General features: G+C 36.3%; 1 long non-coding RNA gene across 1 annotated transcript; it reads left to right on the top strand.

Moving 5' to 3' along the window:
* Positions 1-948: 948 nt before the first annotated feature.
* On the top strand, positions 949-2,161 carry LOC132903028 (uncharacterized). The gene is made up of 3 exons (XR_009657303.1): positions 949-1,000; positions 1,332-1,439; positions 1,896-2,161. It is a non-coding gene; the product is annotated as an uncharacterized LOC132903028 (long non-coding RNA).
* Positions 2,162-12,008: the final 9,847 nt, after the last annotated feature.

Genomic DNA, 12,008 nt, shown 5'->3' with positions numbered 1-12,008 from the left:
ATCAGTCTTTTTAATATTGTTGGCCCTGTCTACCCCGCAAGGGATATAGACGTGATTTTATGTATGTTATTACGATGATTGACTTGTTAAAGACATAGCCCGCGCTCTACAAAGAGACATATAAAGCTTTTCTAACTCAATTACCATGTGCGATAGCTGATAGCTTTGCTTTTAAATAAAATGGGGATGTTTATATAAATGCCGTGTGGTTTCCGGCGTGTCGTAAATGCGACTAAGGGATAGGCTTATAAACTTGGGATTCTACTTGCAGGCGGTGGGCTAGCAACCTGTCACTGTTTGAATCCATCAATTCCATTATAAAGCCATGTAGCTGAACGTGGCCTATCAGTCGTTTCAAGACTGAAAGCCCTGTCCGCGCCGCAAGTTATTTGACGTGACTATATGTGTGTATGTAGATTACCTGAACATTAATCTTATCGGCTTGTTTCAGGCGATTATTAGATCTACATTACTCGTAAAAATGGATTTTTGTTTGATGGGCTGGCAATATGTCACTGTTTGAATCTCGATTCCTTTATTGAGCCCTATAAGGTGAGCGCGAACTTTCAGTATTTTCAAGACTGTTGGCTCTGTCTACCCTGCAAGGGATATAGACATCATTATATTTATGTATAAATATTAGCTAGTTTTATTGAAATAGATTTTTCTCCTGTTGAGTAGCTACTACTAATGTGAAGTGTGTCTAATCAGGAACAAACCTACAAACAATTAAGTTGAACTAAACTAAATAAGTTAGTGTAACTAATCAATTAGAAACATACATACTCACCTTGGTATATATATATACCTATGCCGGCAACACATAATTCTTCATACGGCCACAATCTGTCGGTTGCCTAGATTCCTAACAACTGCTAATTCTATAACTGATAACAGAACATTCAGAACGAGATAAAAGTTATAAAATGATTTTCATTGTGATATTATCAACATTGTTAAATGTCTGCATTGCCAGACCAGATCCTGGCAGCAATCCAAAGTAAGTCCTTTGTTCTTGTTTCTCGTCTCCTCTCAGTTACATCCTCACCTCTGGAGACGAACCCAGGGTGCGCCTTTTGACCGTTATCCTGGATTGGGTTAGTCGGGTTCACAACGCGACTCCCGTCAGATCTCTGCAACTTCAGAGCTGCGTAACTGTCATCGAATCATGGTAAAAGCTGCACAAGGCGAATGTGTCTCTTCCCTTCGTCTCCTTTACCATATCCACGGGAAAGATTTAGAGTGATCCAATTTGAAAGTGCCTAGGATCAAACGGCATACAGCTAGTCAATCTGACCTGACTATGACCTAACGACTTGTAAATTTTTCAGTGTCGTCGACAATTTACAAAGGAGGATACCGCCCATTTGCCCGCCTAATCATTATTGGATCAATGGAAATTGTCGTCCGCTAGTAAGATCAGCCAGCCCTGTTCAGAGGTAACTAGTTAATTTTAATTATCTTCTCTCTCTTAACACTAAACCAGTTAACTTTTAGCGTAAAAGAGAGGGAAGCCTTTCAAGTTTCATGGATAAGGGGCAGATTTAAATACCACAGCGCCCGTACCTATATATAGCGCCATAACCATACCATGCCCATGGGTAACGATTGACCTGTTTGATTTAGTAATAGTGATAGTCATTATAGTCCCCGGTCAGGACATATTTTTTCGATAGTCCTGAATCGTCACCTCTCCTTAAATATGGATGATTTTTTTGTAGGGTTTGCAACGAAATTAATATGTGCGAACGTACGTATTTTTGGAGGAAGGGTTTTTTTGAACATTTCATTCAAAAGGCTTATAATTTATACAAATATTATAAGTTATACAAAATGTAGTGACGGCATTCTTTAAAAAAGTTTATAACTTAGACCAAATTTTTGTAAACTTTCAGACCCACCGTGAAGCCACAATGTCCTGGGGGATACTTACGTGAGGGGGGAGAATGTAAAGAATTGTCAAGGAACGTGATTTCTGTTCCCGAAAATTGTCCTCCAGGATATATTCTTATTAAAAATAAGTGTGAAAAGCCTTGGCATCTTTGAATTTTAAAATCTGCAAGTGAGTAGAAGTAGCTGGCAGACAAGTAACTTACCTTCCCGGCCTTTTATTTTACAGAGCTGTTCAAGTAAGAAAATAATATGAATTAATCCAGTTTTAAGTCGACTTCCACATGTTCAATAGATACATAAACAATTGAATAAATAAATGGTCTTGTGAAAAAGGTTTGCGTTTACTTCTTTTGTTTCTATCTCAGAAATGTGCCGTGATATTTTCGGCACTTTAGAACATCCAGGGCATCACAGGACATCCAGGGTAAGGACATGGAGTGGTAGAACCACTAGATGTCGAAAAAAGGGAGTAAATTAACGGCTTATATACATACCACACGGCACACTTCACAAAATAACCTTTTTTTTTATCAAACGCTAGGTACTTTATAACAAATATGTTCTTATAAAATTTTCTACAGACTTAACATAATAAGGGCCCAATTTTCGCTGACGCGTCGTAATGTAGGTGATTTTCTGAGCCACTGAATCTTTCTCGAACCTTCTAAATACATGCTAAAGAATATGATACCGTCATTGAAAGCTTTTCATTTTGGCATATTGCATCTTATTGTCAGTGTGAATTATAAGAAGATATAGATAATTGTCTCGAAAATGCTGAAGAGTCACTTTCATCTTACGGCTTACAGATAGAATTGAAATTCAAACAGTGACAGGTTGCTAGCCCATCGCTTAAAATATGAATTCCAAGTTTATTAGCCTTTCCCATGATCATATCATGGTTGTTTAAATTATACTAGAGGGCACATCCATATTAAATGAAAAATCATCACAATTCCCGTTCCTGTGGGAATTTCGGGAAATCGTTCAGTGCACCCTAGTTCACATAATGAACCTACCCGCCAAATTTCATGTCTATAGACCAAGCGGTTAATGCTGTATTTCACTTTCTTGTTTTATATATTTAGATATAAAACATGCGCCGTGTAGTTCCCGGCACCAATACAAAAAAGAATAGGACCACTCCATCTCTTTCCAATGGAGGTCGTTAAAGGCGACTAAGGGATATGCTTACAAACTTGGGATTCTTTTTTAGGCGATGGGCTAGCAACCTGTCACTATTTGAATCTCAATTCTATCATTAAGCCAAATAGCTGAACGTGGCCATTCAGTCTTTTCAAGACTGTTGGCTCTGTCTACCCCGCAAGGGATATAGACGTGTCTATATGTTATGTTATATTTAGATAGATTGAACTCTAAGAACCGAACCAACATACTGTAAGTATAGCTGACACTGTACATCTGCGCTATACATATAACAGTTCAATTTCCTGCACGCAGCCGAAGCGAGTAATGGATGCGATATCCGATCCAAAGAAATTTAAGGCATTTCCGTTTCTCTTTTGAAATAACTTTCGTCGGAATTTTGAATGATGTTTTAGTCTGTTATGATTTTAAAGCATTTCATCAAAGGTAAATTATTTTGAAAGTTTGAATGAACGCAGGTTGAACTAAGCAATTCTAAAGTGTCGTGTGGTTACCGACACTTTAGAATTGGACCACTCCATATCTTTCCAATGGTGGCCGTAAAAGGCGACTAAGGGAAATGCAACAAATTTGCGGTTCTTCTTGTAGGCGATGTACTGGTAACCTGTCACTATTTGAGTCTTAATGCTGTCATTAAGTCGTTACAGCTGGATGCGGCTTTATAGTTTTTTCAAAACTGTAGGCTCTGTCTACCCTGCAAGGGATATAGACGTGGTTATATGTATGTATATAAACTAAGCAAATATACACGTCGAATGTAAAAGGGGTTTTTGGAAACGTATCTTGATTAAATCGGGGACGTCCCGGTCAAGTTAGGTCAAGAGCACCCTAGGCCAACGAGCATTGCATTATACATACATACATATAATCACGTCTATATCCCTTGCGGGGTAGACAGCGCCAACAGTCTTGAAAAGACTGATAGGCCACGTTCAGCAATTTGGCTTTAAGATAGAATTGAGATTCAAATAGTGACAGGTTGCTAGCTCATCGCCTAAAATAAGAATCCCAAGTTTGCATTATAACATTATTATATAAAGATTTACAAAATAAAACTCTACACGATAAATAGATGTGTATTCGGTGAGGGTTGAAAGAAAAATCGGGAAGACATTTCTATTTTTTGACACAAAAACTAATAAGGCCCAAACAATATGTATGTGTAATATTATTCTAAAACGCTATGAAAACCCCAAATATCAAATTTAGCGTAAGAGGCACGCCGCTGGAAAATTGTAAGCCACCACAAAGTGCAGCAGCTCATTGCGTCTGCAAATATCGTGCATCTTTAATAAAAGCCCAGTGGGGAGCAAATATGGAGTCACAACCTTAGAGTAGCTTGTATTGCGTAGAGCGCGGGTAGGATGAAACAAGTGAAATGAAACTAGTCATCTTGGAGCAATACACTATTTGTATGTACATATGTTTGTAACGCGATAACTTTCGAATCGCTAGTCTAGATTGTGATGGAACTTTAAAGGTGTGTAGGATCTGCTAAAAGAATTTTAAGTTTGTGGGACAAATCCTACAAATTACGTTTGTACTTACTGAAAATCTGTGCACAAATTTAGTAATTTTACCTTGCAGGACTTGAACGATTCGTCAACAGTCCTTTCGAGACTGTTGGCTCTGTCTACCCCGAAAGGGATATACATGTGATTATATGTATGTTTGTATGTCGTCAGAGAACTCCCGTCCATGTTGCTCTACATTTAAAAAAATAATAATTGTAGGTATCTCTTATCTTTGACCTGGGGACCTGACGGCTTGTGGGAGGGGCATCATCCAAGAGCTATTTTGAAACAAAATTTTTCAGCTTGATATGGCCAGAAATAAACAAATTTTATTTTATTTTTTTAAACCAAAAGCTTTATAAAGATTCTACATCAAAGTAGTTACTCTAACCATGAAGCCTTTGACGGCGCTCAAATGTAATTTGCTTTAAGGTCTGACGATATCAAGTTTACTATGATTTTCTTGAGATAATTTTATTTTATAATCGAATAATTCCATAAATAAACTGAAAAGGTTTTTTAAGTGACGTACACTTTAAACTATACAACAATAGTATAACAAACACACTCATACATCCTTACAACCTTTTTTTAACACATATTTTATATATTAGTATGGCAAGACATCACCGTGAAGCATCGCTCCCATTTATCAAAATAAAAGTAGCCTGTACTGAAATTGTAGCCTATCTTTGTGCTAGATTTAATCGATACCGATTGTGTAAATCAGTCCGGTTTCTGATATACAAACCAAAATACAATTTTTTCTATTCATTATATTAGGTAGGTACTGATAATGTTGTTTGTTTATAATTGTCAACTGAAATGATTAATTACTAATGAACGTAACCCGATAATTTCATATAAATGACATCGCTTCATTTTACCTCACGGTAACCATTCAGTTTCCAAATCATAGAGTTATTAATAAAATAGAATGTTAAAATTCATTTGAAATTTGGATTACCCTACAGTACACGATTGACGTCTATAATTAATAAGCGATACCTTGTATCCTATTTTAGAAATAAACTATTAATTCTTATTTTAATTGTAATACACATGCTTATCATCATACGCAAAATCAAGGATTAGATTTTTGCCTACTGGCAGAAGTGGCTATAGTGAGACAGTGAAATACTTTTTTCAGAAGCTGTTATTATTAATGAAAAAAGCGCGCAATTGTCTACTGTCAACATATGCTGAACAAATGATTTAATTCATCATAATGTTATACTCTTATTTTGATTAAAGCATTTTTGAATACTAGACGGTTTTTGTATTACAGATTTATAATTTATTATGTTATACATATTTTTATGATTTATTAATTAATTAAAAAAATGGCCGAATACACTGAATACCTAATCAAATTAAAGTTATATCTGCCCTAACGGGTAGTTTTTGCGTGACGCTTGAATTTACAGACAGACAAACAAAATGTATTCCCCGCACTGTTTCTTTAAATAATATAATAAATTTAGTGTGATAAATTAATAAATTTAGTGTACAGAATATATTTTCACCTTCTATATTCTTATTACATCTATGATATAGTCCATCCATTAATTACCGTTATCATATCCGTTGGATCATTAATCAAGGTTGATTGTAAAGCATTAGTCAGTTAGTCGATACGGTTATCAATTGTTGGAGTGCAATGAGGTTGTATACAAAATTTTATGGGTCATTGAATTATTGACTGATGACAAAAGCTAAGCGACCAGTTAGTGTAGTATTTATAAATATAAAGTTTAGTACCTACGAGATACTGATTCCAATCTCAACTATATACCAACGAATATTATAAATTTGTTTGTGTGTTTGTTTGTTTGTCACCTTTTCACGCGCGAATCTACTAAACCGATCTCATTCAAAATCTACTAAACGGATTTTGATCAAGTTATTATAACACGAAATTAGTACGGTATATTAGGACACAGGTAGAATATAACTTGAAATAACACAAATTCACAGGGGAGCGAATCCCCGGGGCAAAGCTAGCACTGTAACAATTACGATTTCTATTCGATAACCTACTTACTTATATATCTCTTACCTTTCCTCATGAGAGATGGTAAGGAAAATAAAATGCTACTTAAGTTGAAGGAATTCGTAAGTAAGGGCCTATCATGTTCCATATCAGTTTTTCCCACCCAGCCCTTCCCATGAGACCTTCGACTCAAGCCATGACATTAAGTACAGTTAAGAATTGTAACGAAATATACTACAACGTTGCCAAGTACATATAAGGGTGTGTTTCGATTGGTCTTTAAGCTTTAATGTCTTCTACCTCCTGACTCTATTTTTACAGGTCATTTACGTTTTATTTTTTCGCAAGCCAATTAATTATATACTTACACGCAAAATTTCAAGAAGATTACTTCAGTACATGACGCGTGAAGAGGTCACAAACAAACAAACAAATAAACTTACTCTCGCATTTATAATATTAGTTGGGATTGTAACATTTACAATTTGTAAAGTACAATAGGCGGTCTTAATGCTAATAGCATTGTCTACCATTCTACATAACAGTCTACCATTCGTTTAAGCAGAAATCCTTTAAGTGGAGAGAATTAAGCAGATAATCTAGATATACTTTCTGCTTAGCCAGCTATAGCTAGATGGCTGGTCTAGTAGCGACGGGAAGACAAAGTGTGTGCTAGCTATTTCCCATAAAATGTAAAAAATCGTACAATCTCGGGACCTACTACTGTTTCTTAATATGAATTTAGTTAAACATTTACACATGTGGTCGGAGCAGGCTTCCTCATGATGTTATCCCTGAACATAACAGCATCGGTTACAAAAAAAACTAATGTACATAATTCACCATAGAGTCGTTGGTACAGGCCGCGGAATGACTTGACTACGCCCAGCTCAACGCGTTTTTTTACTCTAATATTTCGACCACTATTGGTATTCGAAAGAAAATCGAGAACGTTTGTGGATATAGCCTATTTTTTTTATTTCAAACACGTCGGAGCGGTTTTCCGTGGTCAGAATAAGAAGCAGACATGTCAAGTATGGTTAGAAATGATTTAGGGCTACTGAAACGGTTAAATGGTGGAATTGATAGTCTGTATAATTTGTGCAGTACCTACATATCATAATACTCGTATTTTAACTGACATACATACGAGTACATAAATGAAATCACTATTTATTTCTCGGGTGACTCAACAGAGACATAATCTATTTATTCGTACTTGCCGTGATCACAACATATTATTCTTTTGCTTCAACTAAATTCATCAATTTCTACATGAAAGCTTGTCAGTTTAGGGTATACTGACCTGACCTTTTGCTCGGAACCTATTTGATAAAGGCACGCCCGTCTGAAACTAAAATAGTCAATTAATTTAATGATTCCTTTTTATAAATCGTACATTATTGAAGGTTTAGATTTAACATCTATTTTATAATTTACATCTTTGAAGAAAACGCTGCAGAGTAGATTGTTTAGCCGCTTCTTCTACACTTACGATTTGGAAACGGTTGTGACTTAAGTAAGTATAGTTTGACCTCAACAAATGATACCCAGTGTCCCTTTATCTCTTACACGATGAATTAATGATGTTATAAGATTGAGATAGTTATTAGCCCATCGCCTAAAAGAAGAAACATGCCTGCCTTTCTAATGGACTTTTACAATTCGCAGTCAAGAAACAGCTGAAATGCCAATTTGTATGTGATTTGATCAGCGCCATCTAGTGGTAACGCGATGGCACTAATGCAATTCCATACAAATTCGTGATTACTTGCTTGACGCATTTGATAGAGTGAAACTCGCACTAACATCTCTAGTCCCCACTAAGATTTTTATTAAAACCTTTATTCATATATCTATTTAATTAATTCAAGAAGGTTCACCTAAGTGAATATTCTGTAGAAGACAGAAGAAAAATAACCTACAAAGCGAAGTCGTAGACACAAAGGAGAGGCCAGCAAAGGCGTGTGTCCGTGATAAAACAATATCCCGGTTTTACCCTGGAGAATTGGAAATCGAACTAGCATTACATCATGTATGTTTTCTAAGAAACGAGTGCCGTGTGGTTCTCAGAAACCAAAAAAAAAAATAGAATAAGACCACTCCATCTTGTTTCCATGGATGTCGTTAAAAGCGACTAAGGGATAGCCTTATAAATTAGATATTCTTCTTTTAGGCGATGGGCTAACAACCTGTCACTATTTGAATCTCAATTCTATCCTAACAACTGACCGTGGTCTTTCAGTCTTTCAAGACTGATGACTCTGTCTACCCTGCAAGGGAATTGACTTGACTAAGGAGAATAAAAAGAATACTTAAACCTTCAACTGATATTTCATGTACTGAACGAACATGAAATATTCACTGTTTTCAATATTTCCAATGCAGCTCCATATATAATGCATTCCTACAATTGTAGAATATACTGGATGTTTCAAGATTCTTGTCTTAAGTGCACCGTCAGGGCTTTCATCCATTTTCATTTGTTCAAAATGTTTTAACTATTCATATGATTTCATTTAACTTTAACTAGACGGCTTGTTTAACTTAGTTGTCGTATTCTTGACAATAAAATGTTGATTCGAGCTCCGGTTAGCTCATGAAGGAAATATAACTTTTTCTTAATAGTTTTTTTTTTATTGGTGCTGTGTGGTTCCTGGCAACAATAAAAAAAAAAAGAATAGAACCACTCCGTCTCATTCCTACGGATGTCGTAAAAGTTGACTAAGGGATAGGCTAATAAACTCGGGACTCTTTTTTTAGGCGATGGGCTAGCAACCTGTCACTATTAGAATCTCAATTCTATCAATAAACCAAACAGCTGAACGTGGCCTATCAGTCTTTACAAGACCGTCGGCTCTGTCTACCCCGCAAGCAATGAATGTATGTATGTCTTAATACATACATACACACCATCACGCCTCGCTCTCATTAGGGTAGGCAGAGACTGGATTTCCACTTGCTACGATCCTTACAGACCTCTCCCGCTTCCTCCACACTCAACACTCATCATGATGTTTTTATTAATGGCCTAGGTTTTGGGTGCTTATCTAATTATTTTATAACTATAAAATATAGTATCGTTGATTCAGTCTCTCGTAAAACACGTCTCGAACTTATTTCGAGGCTATCTCAATGTATGTCAATAATGATTTAATACGTATTTTATTAGCATAACATGGCATTGTTCATTAATTTTTCCAGACAAAGGTATAAACAATTTGGCGATACAATCCTTAACTTATATACATACTTAAATATAATCACGTCTTTATCCTTTGCGGGGTAGACAGAGCCAGTAGTCTTGAAAATACTGATAGGTCACCTTCAGCTGTTTGGCTTAATATTAGAAGTAAGATTCAAATAGTAAGTACAATTCTTAAATCTTAACAAAAAGTCACACAACATTCACCTTACACGAAACCTTTATACTCACCTTAAAAGAATGCGAAATAGGAAATAAATACCCCAATACGTTAGCGAAAACTCGAAAAGGCCACTAAGATAACAGATAAAAACTAATATAAATACACCCGGGTCGCAAAGGCTTCCATCCAAATAAAAGAAGCCGATACATTCCCGTAAATAACCCTTTATTCGTCCCAAATACATTATTAACCCTTCAGATGGCGTTCGACTAAACCGTATAGGTAGGCACGTCGGGATCAAAAAGCCCTTTGGGTCATTTATATCTTTTAATGTACGTATCCAAATGTCTTCTCAGAAGAAAAAATTAGGTTATTTTAAGGACTGTCAAATACTGGCTAAGTGCGAGATGGATTTGTTAATAATAGGGACATTACAAAGCGTCACGTCGAGACAAACGGTCTTCCAAGGGCGTTCTTTGCTCAAAGAATTAGTCCGGCTATTCAGCGGTGAAATGCTGCCAGCATATTGGCCGCGTTGCCTCGTTGTGGTGCTTTGGAAGAGATTTTTTTTTATATAATTATTTTGTAAATACATAATAAGTTTCGTGTGCCGTGTGGTTCCCGGCACCAATACAAAAAAGAATAGGACCGCTCCATCTCGTTCCCATGGATGTCGTAAAACGCGACTAAGGGATACAAACTTGGGATTCTTTTTAAGATGATGGGCTAGCAACCTGTCACTATTTGAATCTCAATTCTATCATTAAGCCAAATAGCTGAGCGTGGCCATTCGGTCTTTTCAGGACTGTTGGCTCTGTCTACCCCGGAAGGGATATAGACGTGACCATATGTATGTATGTCTAAGTTTCGTACATTTACAGACAGATACACAGGTTGATCGGGTGACAGGTTAGCGAACCAACTTAGCAATGGACGAACTTTAAGGTTTCTTTTTTAAATATGGAACTCCTAAAAGTTGGAAAAAGTTCTTTATCTATCAACGTATTAGCAAACAAATGATAGCGGAACAAATATATAGTTCCATTTGTATAGTAACTATATTAACACAATTTCCTCATTCAATATAGGCCAATAAATGAGAATCAATAAGTTCTCGGAAACTACTGAATGGAGAACAATAAAGGAATTATGGTCTGAATAACAGCTGAATAACCTATAAATTGAGATGGTAGATTTAATTTAATACGTGAATCGGGGGTCGGGTTTGCTGGCATTTTGAACTGTGAAAAGGTTAATTACATTGTTTATGAGGTTTTAGTCCCTTGGGACACATGCGCAGATTGAAATATGTACATCACCTTAAATTGTTAAGAATTAGTGCACAAGAGATAATATACTCAAACCTTAATTATTCATAAACACATATTATATATGATCATGGAATAGAATTAAGGTTAAGATGTGTATTTAATAAATAAAAAATAAGCGTAGTCTCAATCTTTCCACGTTTCCCGAGTACCTCTTTCGTTCCATAATTATGTTTAATTGAAAAAAAGGTAATAAAAAGTAAGTCTGTAGTTCCAGCCAACAGTGGGTGTTGCTGCGTACCTCGGAATCCTCTCAGATATATGAAGATGAGAGCGAGACCTACCTTCACCTTCCAACTTGGCTTTAGTCCTGGTTGCATCCTCAATACTCTGGAGAGGAGATCGGGTATGCCTTTGAATCCTTGATCGGATGAGTCAGGTTTTAACACGAAGCGAATCCCATCTAACCTCCGCAACCTTTACAGGTAATCCTTACACGTATTGGGTCCTGGTTAAACATCCAGTTGTGTGAATGTGCAGGTTTCCTCACGATGTTTTCCTTCAACGTAAGAGCATCAGTTAGTATTCAAAATGACTATTTTCGAAGAACATAAGGTTCGGAACTAGTCATTTGTATGTACCAATGACTACGACCATGTGGTCGTAGTGGGATTCCAACCTGCCTCTGCGCATCACGCATTTTTACCGGGTACCTTACCGATTCGATCATTTACGCTAAGATTTTACCGAGACTAACGCAAATTAATTTCACTTGACTTCTATTCTATAAAGTTGACTTATTTCT

Source organism: Amyelois transitella, chromosome 21, assembly GCF_032362555.1.
Source record: "Amyelois transitella isolate CPQ chromosome 21, ilAmyTran1.1, whole genome shotgun sequence".
NCBI lineage: Eukaryota > Metazoa > Arthropoda > Insecta > Lepidoptera > Pyralidae > Amyelois > Amyelois transitella.
The sequence above is the reverse complement of the archived record's forward strand: the minus strand, read 5'-3'. Positions and strand labels throughout refer to the sequence as shown.